This window comes from Rutidosis leptorrhynchoides, chromosome 3 (genome assembly GCF_046630445.1).
Source record: "Rutidosis leptorrhynchoides isolate AG116_Rl617_1_P2 chromosome 3, CSIRO_AGI_Rlap_v1, whole genome shotgun sequence".
NCBI classification, from domain to species: Eukaryota; Viridiplantae; Streptophyta; class Magnoliopsida; order Asterales; family Asteraceae; genus Rutidosis; species Rutidosis leptorrhynchoides.
The window spans coordinates 503,969,380-503,982,469 of NC_092335.1; the positions used below are offsets into that span (position 1 = coordinate 503,969,380).

The 13,090-nt window shown below is 30.1% G+C and overlaps 1 non-coding gene across 1 annotated transcript; it reads left to right on the forward strand.

The window, feature by feature from the left end:
* The first annotated feature begins 11,370 nt into the window (after positions 1-11,370).
* Positions 11,371-11,477, forward strand: LOC139903064 (small nucleolar RNA R71). The gene has a single exon (XR_011777911.1). It is a non-coding gene; the product is annotated as a small nucleolar RNA R71 (small nucleolar RNA).
* Positions 11,478-13,090: the final 1,613 nt, after the last annotated feature.

Consider the following 13,090-nt stretch of genomic DNA (forward strand, 5'->3'; position numbering starts at 1 on the left):
TATCTGAATTTTGTTCATGTCTCATACAAATCCAAAATCAGTTAGTAATCACTTCAACCTTTATATTTTTTTTATTCTTTTTATTTATTTTATTATTGTCTGTAAATGGAGAACGAGACCAGGAACCTTGCTTATATACAAATTGTTTTCGTTGGCATTGTTTATAAAAACTTTCTATCATCATTTATCAATTTCAATTAACTCAATTTACTGATATTAAACAGAAAAATCAAACAATACGGCTCGATAAACTCTGAACGTATAACTTTTTGGCAAAACATCGAATTCGAAACGTTTTTCAAAATCTATAATTGCAGTTGTGTTAGGAATATTTTAAACAAACTAACTGCAAAATATCACGATCCAATTCCTCATATTGAATGCGAATTTTGGAGTCAAAGTTTCGAAATAAAAAGTCAACCCATTTGTTCTTCGTGAAATTTGAAATTGTTTTGATGTTTCAGAATCAATTGAGGAGTTGGAACGTTTCTAATAATGATTTTTAACCTATCTTATGTTATAAACATTGTTCAAAAAGCTCTAAGAATCAAAATCTTATTTTTTTTTTCTTCTTGGCCTGTTACGAACAGCAACAGCAGGTTTTTTTTTTTTGTTTTTTATATTTTTTTTGTTAATCAATAAAATCCTTTCTAAGTTTGTGGTTGTTTACAAGTCTTTATTAAAACCATAAAAATCGTTTTTCTTTCATGCTTGTAAACTATATGTCGACTAATATTTTTTTTTGAAGAAGAAGAAGTTTAAGAGAAAACAGATACTACGGGTTTAATAAATACAGATATCAGATTATAACAGAAAAATGGCACGCAGAGCATTGGTTTATGAGAGTGTCCGGTGACCGAGTGGTCGTGAGTTCGAGCCTCGTTCGCGACAGTTTATTTTTTTAGAAAGCCTTTAAGGTAGTTTCCATTATTATTATCATTATTATTGTTATTATTATTATTTTTATTATTATTACTTATTTTTATTATCATTGTTATTTTAAGTATATTAACTATTACTAATATTAAAACAAGTATTTAGAACAAGTATTATTATTATGATTAAGGTTATTGATATATTAGGAATATCATTATCATTCTAAAATTTGTAAGATCATTGTTATTATTAAAAGTAATATAAGTTTTATTATTATTACTATTAAAAATTATTATTATTAATATTAAAAGTGATTAATAAAAGTATTGTTGTTGTTATTACTAAACATTAGTATTGGAATTAACATTATATTTTTATCAATATTAGTATTTGTATCATTGTTATAGTTATTAAGATTATTATTATTATTATTATTATTATTATTATTATTATTATTATTATTATTATTATTATTATTATTAAACAAAAGTATAGTTATTAACAATATCATTATTATTATTAACATTATCATTTTAATAAAGTTATTATTAATGTTATTAGTAAATTATTAATATCAAAACTATCATTTTTAAACAGATAAATATTTTGTACTTAAAATACACTTATTACATATACAAAATTATATTAAAATTTCATATAGCTATAGATATCAAATTTATTAATATTAGTTACATAAATACATACAAATAACAAAACTATCAATTTTTAAGTATAACATTTAAACAATCACGTATATAAATATGGATATATTAATATAACCACATGGATATTAACCATTTTAAATATATACAAAAATTAAATATACAAAATAAAGATATAATAAATAAATTGTTCAGTTACGATTATGTGTATTAATAAATATACAAATGATATAGGTTCGTGAATCCGAGGCCAACTCTGCATTGTTCAGTTGTTCAATGTCTTTATATGTATTTTTACTACAAAATACAGTATGGTGAGTTTCATTTGCCTTTTTACCCTTTATATTTTTGGGCTGAGAATACATGCGCAATTTTTATAAATGTTTTACGAAATGGACACAAGTAATCGAAACTACATTATATGGTTGAATTATCGAAATCGAATATGCCCCTTTTTATTAAGTCTGGTAATCTAAGAATTAGGGAACAGACACCCTAATTGAAGCGAATCCTAAAGATAGATCTATCGGGCCCAACAAGCCACATCCAAAGTACCGGATGCTTTAGTACTTCGAAATTTATATCATGTTCGAAGGAGGATCCTGGAATGATGGGGATATTCTTATATGCATATTGTTAAGGTCGGTTACCAGGTGTTCAATCGATATGAATGATATTTTTGTCTCTATGCATGGGACGTATGTTTATGAGAATTGGAAATCTGAAATCTTGTGGTCTATTAAAATTATGGAAATAATTATTTATGATAAACTAATGAACTCACCAACCTTTTGGTTGACACTTGAAAGCATATTTATTCTCAGGTACGAAAGAAATCTTCCGCTGTGCATTAGCTCATTTTAAAGATAATACTTGGAGTCATTCATGACATATTTCAAAAGATATTGCATTCGGGTCGTTGAGTTCATCAAGATTATTATTTAGTCAATTATAGTTAGATATATTATGATATAGTATGCATGCCGTCAACTTTCGATGTAAATGAAAAATTGTCTTTTAAAACGAATGCAATGTTTGTAAAATGTATCATATAGAGGTCAAGTACCTCGCAATGTAATCAACTATTGTGAATTGTTTATAATCGATGTGGACTTCGTTCGGATGGATTAGGATGGGTTACTACAGTTGGTATCAGAGCGGTGGTCTTAGCGAATCAGGTCTGCATTAGTGTGTCTAACTGATAAGTCGTTAGGATGCATTAGTGAGTCTGGACTTCGATCGTGTCTGCATGTCAAAACTTTTGCTTATCATTTCGTGTCAAAAATCACTTGCTTATCATTCTTAATCTAGACATATCTTACTACCTGGATTGTATGAATAGTGTATAGACAAAATTCATATCTTAGCGTATCTGCTAATTCATATCTTAGCGTATCTGTCACTGTAGACTATATTTGACACGTTTCCTTAATTACCTCCGTAATTCACGGGATCTTTGGAAGTATGTATAGATTTTCTATATATAATTAGAATATCATTCGATATTCGAAAATTATTTCCTATCAAAACCCTTTAACTGATTGTGAGAGATGGATCCTACACCTAGCTTGGATTCCATTAGTTCCGGAAGCGATTTCGAGACGTATATTGAAGCAAACTCCGAAGTCAAAGAACCAGAAGTGTCTCAACCATTTAGTTATTTTTCTTTCTGGAGGAGATGGGGGTGGGTCTGAGACTTACTCACTCGATGGAGAAATGAAGAAGGCGAGCCCTACTGCGAACCAAACTTACCTCCTAACATCAGAGAAAACGTTGTACTCACCGGTGATCCTATGCGAAACACTGTATTCACCCTTCTTGCTAAAATATTCTGCCTCGAAGGTCGCATTACTGCAATCTCAGAAAATATTCAATCTCTACTTCCGAATACCAATCGAAGGGGAATATTAGAAGAAGTTAGGGAACTTCGAATTGATAATCAAGATCTATCGAATCAGATGAGTGGATGGATAGAAATGATAGAGGGTAGGATAGAAAACCTAACAAGAATGGTGCGTGATCTACAAGCTATGCTTACTACACCAACATCATCACCAACCTCAGCACCAACAACACTTGCAGCACCAGCAGCATAACCAGTACCAACAACAACAACATCATCACACGTCTCAACCTCGCAATATATACCTCAAGTATAATCATCGTTCTACGAATCGTTCTACATAAACTATCTTCGTCCTTCATGGCAATTATGTAATCTCTAATGTTTTAGAGATTATGTACTCTAGTTCTAGCCGTAAATCTGATGAGTTTAATATCACATTGACTCATTAAATCCATGATTACGTCCGAAGAAAATATATGTATATATGTTTTCATAAAGATAGTAATTAAAAGTTTTATTATACAAACTGTTAATGGTGAAAATATTTTAACGGGTAGGTAATACTCGAGGAATATTTAGATTCCACATTAATAAGTTACACTGTACACTCTTCGAATCTGATTCAACAGTCATTTACTATTCTACTTACATCTACAGATATACGTATCCGTTCACCGCAGAATAACCATTTTCATTCAATTTCATATTTGGATTTTGATTTATCAGAATCCAACAAGTGGCATAATGAAGAAAACATTTGACGAAATAAAATTTGTTAGAAACAAACAAATTAACTATGAGAAATTTTGTTAAGAATCCACGCTAACTGTTCCTAGCTAATTGTTCCTAGCTAACTGATTACATTTTATTTATCGCAATTTACATTCTCGCAATTTTATTTATCGTCATTTAATTTATGTTATTTACTTTACGCACTTTATTTATCGTTATTTAATTTCTGTTATTTATTTTACGTACTTTAAATATCGGGACACGTATACTAGGTTTTGACATATCATATCGACGCATCTATATATATTATTTGAAATCACCATAGACACTCTATATGCAGTAATGATCGAGTTCTCTATACAGGGTTGAGGTTGATTCTATAATAATATATATAATTTGAGTTGTGATCGAGTATGAGACGAATACGGGTCACGATACATATTAATTAATTCGAATATTATATATTAAACTTTATATGAATTATTGGACTGTCAACTGTGGACTATCGACTATGGACTAATAACATTGGACAATTAAAATGAATTAAAATATTGATTATAACATATGAAACTAAATAATTCTTCAAGTTTGCCACTTGATTTCATCTTAAACCTCATTTGTATCTTGACGATTACAATCTGCGTTCAAACCTTTCATGATTCTTGAAAACACCTCAATCGAAAAGATGAACCGACCGCACTTTACCTATGGAAGAAAAGATTGATGCATATAGTTATGCACCTGAAAAACTCTCGGAAACTGAGCAAACGTTTAAAACGCAGCTATACTAATTTCTTAGTGTTATTATTACCCAAAATAACTTTGCAATCCCTTTCCAAATTAGCAAATTTTGTCACAGCTCCAGCAAGTCAACTTTGACTTTTCGTTCGAAACAACCTTATAATCACCTTGATATATATATATGTGTGCTCTTTTATTGTTACCGGGGAACCTTTTATATTCCACCATATTACCATCAGCGTTTAATCATCTAAAAACACAATTCTTTTCAAACCACCTCAGATTGATAACCGATGATTCAGGTATGATAGCATTAAATGCAGAGGAAACAGAAAAATCGTAGATGGTCTAAATGGCCAAAAGTTTGATGATAAAGAAGGGAGTGTTAGGAACGCTCGATATAAAATTTGGTACTGAAAAACAGATTGAGCAAACCATAAAGGAGACCAAGGCCAAATACAAGGACCATATTATATATTCAAAGAATTCAGGTAATTCTGGATCCGATGAAACCTTCAACGAATATCTTGCTCCGTACTCATGTTAAAATCTTGCGGAAGAATCCTTCTTCATCAACCATCGAACTTAGAAATTCCAAAATATCATCATAAATATCTTCGATATTTCTGAAGATATTTTCATAAATATTCTCGTCCGAATTATTCATCTCTTTGTGCTATCTATATTACATCATAAAGGAAACTACTTTAGTTTCTAATTTTCTTTAAAATTCGAGTTTGAAATATGAATGTTATTGAAGTAATGTTGGGAACTGATGCATGAGTTACTATAATATAATGACACTTAATCAACGTGATTATATTACAATAATTCATACTGAGTTTCTAATGGAACGTGATGATTCACAGATCATAACGTTATCATATGTCATGTTACACGACTCTTACGTTCTGTCTAAATCTATAAACATATCAAGAACATATTTTTCTTGATAGTCTTATCTTTCCTTGAATTCTGGTAATTTGACAAGTCAAATTGTGCTATTACCGTTTCTTTCTTAGGACATTAACGATGTTCATTCTGAAACTTATATCTGCGAATTCTGGACCATTACAAGAGATGCCCAATCGTAAGAAGAAGAAACGGATAGACAAAGTTCCGAAATAGAAATTAGAGTATAAATCGTAGCAAATAGGGGGAGTATTAACTGGGGATGACAATGATTATAGAAAAACAGAAGCAAGGACTTCGAAGTATAAGAGAAAATATAAAGCCCAATGACAACACCGAAATTACAAACTGTGGATATTAGTGTGTATAACAATATAAAGACACGGGAGGATTATAAATACAATAATCCCTAGAGCATAGTAGAAATAAACATATTCTTCCGATGGGGATTGGAAAAGAAGAACGATCATTGCGATAGTCAGAATAAGAACAAGGATTAGAACTGGATTAAGCATTTTCACAATCCTTTGGATGTACGAACTAAGAAGGAAAGTATTGGAATGGTGAAAATAATGGAACAGAAGAGTTTAATTTATAAGGGAAATATTAGACAGAGTAATCGAGGCAGATCAACGTATTTAATTATAGAGATCTTAATTTTCTTATTCGCCGAAGAATAAAATCTTTTAGATTTTAAAGATTTTCTTTAAATTCCTTGAATTCCGGAATTCAACCTTGACTCTGTCAAAAGCTAAGACAGATCTTTATCCTTTCATTTCACTATTTTGTGATAGCTTCACTCGTACGCTCCGCATAATCGAGCCGTTTTATCTATATTTAATCCATAATGATAAAACTCTATTTACCAACTCATATTCGTCATGAAAACATTTTTATTGTTAGTCATGACGACCTCACTCAAATTTCGGGACGAAATTTCTTTAACGGGTAGGTACTGTGATGACCCAGGAATTTCCGACCAAATTTAAACTTAATCTTTATATGTTTCCGACACGATAAGCAAAGTCTGTATTGTTGAATCTCAAAATTTGTGAACTGTTTTACATGAAACCATTTGACCTTTGACTATTCCCGACGATTCACGAACAATTGTTTGCAAATAAATATGTATATATTATATAAATATAAATATATGTTTATATATATAAAAAAAAATTTGAATTAATAAAGTATGTATTATAAACCTTAAGAATTAAAAATATAAAATAATAAATAGAATAAATAAATTACCATTATACATGTATATTATTGTTAGTCTCTATATATGAATTCTAATAATAATTATAATATATATTGTGATATATAATATTTGATAAATAATATTATATATACTATAGTGTAAAGATAATATATTATATATAATTATAAGTTAAAATATAAATGATATATTATTATCACTACTTCATTATTATTATTAATGTTAATATTAATATTAATATTAATATTTGTACTACTAATATTATTGATTCTAATAGGAGATATAAATATATATATTATTTGATATGTATAAGTTATCGTATTATTATTTTTATCATTAATAATATTAATATTATTAAAACAAATATTATTGTTAGTATCATTTATAATAATATTATTATTATTATCATTTTTATTATTATTTGTATCATTATTATTATTATTATTATTAATATAATTATTATTATTACTAATATATTTATTAATTATTATATAAATTATAATTATAAAAATAAGGAAAAAAGGGGACGGAGTCGGGTCCTATATCTATCACGACTGTATCTGATTTTTGTTCCTGTCTCATACAAATCCAAAATCAGTTAGTAATCACTTCAACCTTTATATTTTTTTTATTCTTTTTATTTATTTTATTATTGTCTGTAAATGGAGAACGAGACCAGGAACCTTGCTTATATACAAATTGTTTTCGTTGGCATTGTTTATAAAAACTTTCTATCATCATTTATCAATTTCAATTAACTCAATTTACTGATATTAAAAAGAAAAATCAAACAATACGGCTCGATAAACTCTGAACGTACAACTTTTTGGCAAAACATCGAATTCGAAACGTTTTTCAAAATCTATAATTGCAGTTGTGTTAGGAATATTTTAAACAAACTAACTGCAAAATATCACGATCCAATTCCTCATATCGAATGCGAATTTTGGAGTCAAAGTTTCGAAATAAAAAGTCAACCCATTTGTTCTTCGTGAAATTTGAAATTGTTTTGATGTTTCAGAATTAATTGAGGAATTGGAACGTTTCTAATAATGATTTTCAACCTATCTTATGTTATAAACATTGTTTAAAAAGCTCTAAAAATCAAAATCTTATTTTTTTCTTCTTCTTAGCCTGTTACGAACAGCAACAGCAGGTTTTTTTATATTTTTTTATATTATTTTATTAATCAATAAAATCCTTTCTAAGTTTGTAGTTGTTTACAAGTCTTTATTAAAACCATAAAAATCGTTTTTCTTTCATGCTTGTAAACTATCTGTCGACTAATATTTTTTTTTGAAGAAGAAGAAGTTTAAGAGAAAACAGATACTACGGGTTTAATAAATACAGATATCAGATTATAACAGAAAATGGCACGCAGAGCATTGGTTTATGAGAGTGTCCGGTTACCGAGTGGTCGTGAGTTCGAGCCTCGTTCGCGATAGTTTATTTTTTTAGAAAGCCTTTAAGGTAGTTTCCATTATTATTATCATTATTATTGTTATTATTATTATTTTTATTTTTATTATTATTACTTATTGTTATTATCATTGTTATTTTAAGTATATTAACTATTACTAATGTTAAAACAAGTATTTAGAACAAGTATTATTATTATGATTAAGGTTATTGATATATTAGAAATATTATTATCATTCTAAAATTTGTAAGAACATTGTTATTATTAAAAGTAATTTAAGTTTTATTATTATTACTATTAAAAATTATTATTATTAATATTAAAAGTGATTAATAAAAGTATTGTTGTTGTTATTACTAAACATTAGTATTGGAATTAACATTATACTTTTATTAATATTAGTATTTGTATCATTATTATAGTTATTAAGATTATTATTATTATTATTATTATTATTATTATTATTATTATTATTATTATTATTATTATTATTATTATTATTATTATTATTATTAAACAAAAGTATAGTTATTAACAATACCATTATTATTATTAATATTATCATTTTAATAAAGTTATTATTAATGTTATTAGTAAATTATTAATATCAAAACTATCATTTTTAAATAGATAAATATTTTGTACTTAAAATACACTTATTACATATACAAAATTATATTAAAATTTCATATAGCTATAGATATCAAATTTATTAATATTAGTTACATAAATACATACAAATAACAAAACTATCGATTTTTAAGTAAAACATTTAAACAATCACGTATATAAATATGGATATATTAATATAACCATATGGATATTAACCATTTTAAATATATACACAAATTAAATATACAAAATAAAGATATAATAAATAAATTGTTCAGTTACGATTATGTGTATTAATAAATATACAAATGATATAGGTTCGTGAATCCGAGGCCAACCCTGCATTGTTCAGTTGTTCAATGTATTTATATGTATTTTTACTACAAAATACAGTATGGTGAGTTTCATTTGCCTTTTTACCCTTTATATTTTTGGGCTGAGAATACATGCGCAATTTTTATAAATGTTTTACGAAATGGACACAAGTAATCGAAACTACATTATATGGTTGAATTATCGAAATCGAATATGCCCCTTTTTATTAAGTCTGGTAATCTAAGAATTAGGGAACAGACACCCTAATTGACGCGAATCCTAAAGATAGATCTATCGGGCCCAACAAGCCCCATCCAAAGTACCGGATGCTTTAGTACTTCGAAATTTATATCATGTCCGAAGGAGGATCCCGGAATGATGGGGATATTCTTATATGCATATTGTTAAGGTCGGTTACCAGGTGTTCAATCCATATGAATGATATTTTTGTCTCTATGCATGGGACGTATGTTTATGAGAATTGGAAATCTGAAATCTTGTGGTCTATTAAAATTATGGAAATGATTATTTATGATAAACTAATGAACTCACCAACCTTTTGTAACACCCCAGCTTAACATGACCACAATATTGTCCGCTTTGCCCGCAGGCGCACGGCTTTTTCTTGGCGACCACACACGAGAAGCACTTTCCCAGGAGGTCACCCATCCTGGTAGTGATCTCGCCCGAGCACGCTTAACTGCAGCGTACTCACACATCTGCTCTGCCTGTGGTCCCAAAACGCGTTGTGTCATTTAAGCGTGAGTATTACCTTATAATCCCATGATCACTCATGTTCGTGTGCGATGTGGGATTTGTCTAGGGTGTTACATTCACCCCCCCTTAGGGACTCATCGTCCTCGATGAGGTTTGCCCCACCACCCCCAACGGCACATGAGTGGCTCTGATACCATTCTGTAACACCCCAGCTTAACATGACCACAATATTGTCCACTTTGCCCGCAGGCGCACGGCTTTTTCTTGGCGACCACACACGAGAAGCACTTTCCCAGGAGGTCACCCATCCTGGTAGTGATCTCGCCCGAGCACGCTTAACTGCAGCGTACTCACACATCTGCTCTGCCTGTGGTCCCAAAACGCGTTGTGTCATTTAAGCGTGAGTATTACCTTATAATCCCATGATCACTCATGTTCGTGGGCGATGTGGGATTTGCCTAGGGTGTTACACCTTTTGGTTGACACTTGAAAGCATGTTTATTCTCAGGTACGAAAGAAATCTTCCGCTATGCATTAGCTCATTTTAAAGATAATACTTGGAGTCATTCATGACATATTTTAAAAGATGTTGCATTCGGGTCATTGAGTTCATCAAGATTATTATTTAGTCAATTATAGTTAGATATATTATGATATAGTATGCATGCCGTCAACTTTCGATGTAAATGAAAAATTATCTTTTAAAACGAATGCAATGTTTGTAAAATGTATCATATAGAGGTCAAGTACCTCGCAATGTAATCAACTATTGTGAATCGTTTATAATCGATGTGGACTTCGTCCGGATGGATTAGGACGGGTTACTACATGTTGGTTGTACGATTTATTGTTGGGTCCATTTGGATTGTAAAGAATGTTTTGATTTCGATTGAAATTTGGCCTTGGCGGTTGATAATTATTTTCCGGCCTTTGGTTCATGTAGGAAACATTCTCTCGTTGTTCCATCGTTTGTTCAATGTGACAATCTTTCGTTAAGTGTGGTCCACCGCATTGCTCACAACTGATTCGTATTGCGTGAATATCTTTAGTCATATTTTCCATTCGTCTCTCGAAAGCATCTATTTTTGCGGAAACGGAATCAAAGTCATAGCTAGAATCGGCACTAGCCGCTTTAGATGAACGAAAGATATATTTTTCCTGGTGCCACTCATGCTAGTGGGAGGCTGTGTTATCAATGATTTTGTGAGCTTCGGTTGCGATTTTCTTCATAATGGAACCACCAGCTGCTGTGTCGATGTCTTTTCGTGTAGGAACATCGACACCTTGGTAGAATATTTGTACTATTTGATAAGTGTCTAAACCGTGATGAGGACATCCTCTCAACAATTTTTCGAATCTTGTCCACGCCTCATATAATGTTTCATTTGGCTTTTGCGCGAACGTAACAATTTCTCCTTGAAGTCTTACAGTTTTAGATGCCGGAAAAAATCTTTTAAGAAATTTCTCAACTAAGACATCCCATGTGTCAATCGCTCCTTCAGGTAACGATTCTAACCAATCTTTGGCTTCTCCCTTTAAAGTCCAGGGGAACAACATAAGATAAATAGTTTCATCCTCAACTTCTCGGATTTTAAATAAATTACAAATCCTGTTAAAAGTTCGAAGATGTTCGTTTGGATCTTCTTTTGCTGTACCACTAAATTGGCATTAATTAGTTACCATGTGTAGGATTTGTCCTTTGATTTCATAATCTGGCGCATTAACATCTGGCCGAATAATGGCGTGACCTTGGCCAGTGCGTGTGGCTCTCATTCGGTCTTCCATACTTTGAGGTTCCATTATTTCCATATTTGAATTTGTTGAATCTGAATCACTATAAGATTCTGATTTAACGGTTTGTGGTTCAGGAGGAATGATTAGTGGTTCTGGATCTTGGAATTGTCCTTGAATATCCTCCGAGTTCTCAATTGTGAAGTCGGGTTCAAAAAATGAATTATCGGAAATTTGAGTTGGAGAACTTGTTCGACTAGATGATGATTCTAAATAAAAATTAATGGCGACAATATTGGCTAGATGTCATGATCTGGTTACAGGTGGTGAACGTATGAAAGGTGGTGAACGTTTTGCTCGGTGCATTCACTGAATATCCTATTAGTTATAAAAATAAAAATTATATAAGTTATCAAATTAATAGACTTTTCTGATTTTGCCCACGTTTCGAATAGCCAATAGATGCAGCAGGTAGCCAGGACCCTTTAAATCAGAAGCCCACAACTCGCCACTAACAAATCCAACTATTACTACGAACCAGAAAATTTGGATGTCTATCAATTTAATCGTTTAAAATAATTTTTCGTCGATATTTTGAAATAAAAATCTTTGTCCTAAAAACTAGAGTGTAGAAAAGAAAAAGAAAAAGAAATGCGTCGAAAAACGTCGAAAAATGAAAATAAGAAAGAAAAACGTCGAAACTTAAAAGTCTAAAAACTAAATTTAAAAAGTTGCGCCTAAAGGTATTAAGGCTTAAAAGGAATTCTATATTCAAAACGGCAATAACTTAATTAGGCACTAAAATCTAGAAACTGCGTCGCAAAATTATAAAGCGCCTAAATCTTAATCTAAAGAAAAAGCACTTAAGGGATTTTACGGCAAAGTCTTAAAAGCTACATATCTACGGCAAATCTATAACTACGAAATTAATATTACGAACGACAAATATTAAAGACTACGAATAAACGATAAAAAGATACAAAATATAAAATAAAATGATAAAAATACAAATTTTATAAAAATATTATTTTTATATTATATAAAAGTATTAATCTATATATTTTATAATAATATTTGAACTTAAAATAACAAATTATATATTAAAACTAAAAACTAAATATTAAACTAATAAACCCTAATTAAATTAATTAATTATAATTATTAAATAAACCCTAAACTGTCAGACGAATGATTCAGACCTGTCAAGTCACTCCATGCGATCGCATGGAGTTCAAGGCTTCTATCCATGTGAACGCATGGCTTCGAATACCAGGCCGAATGTTTGGGCTGCTACAGTACTTGGCCCG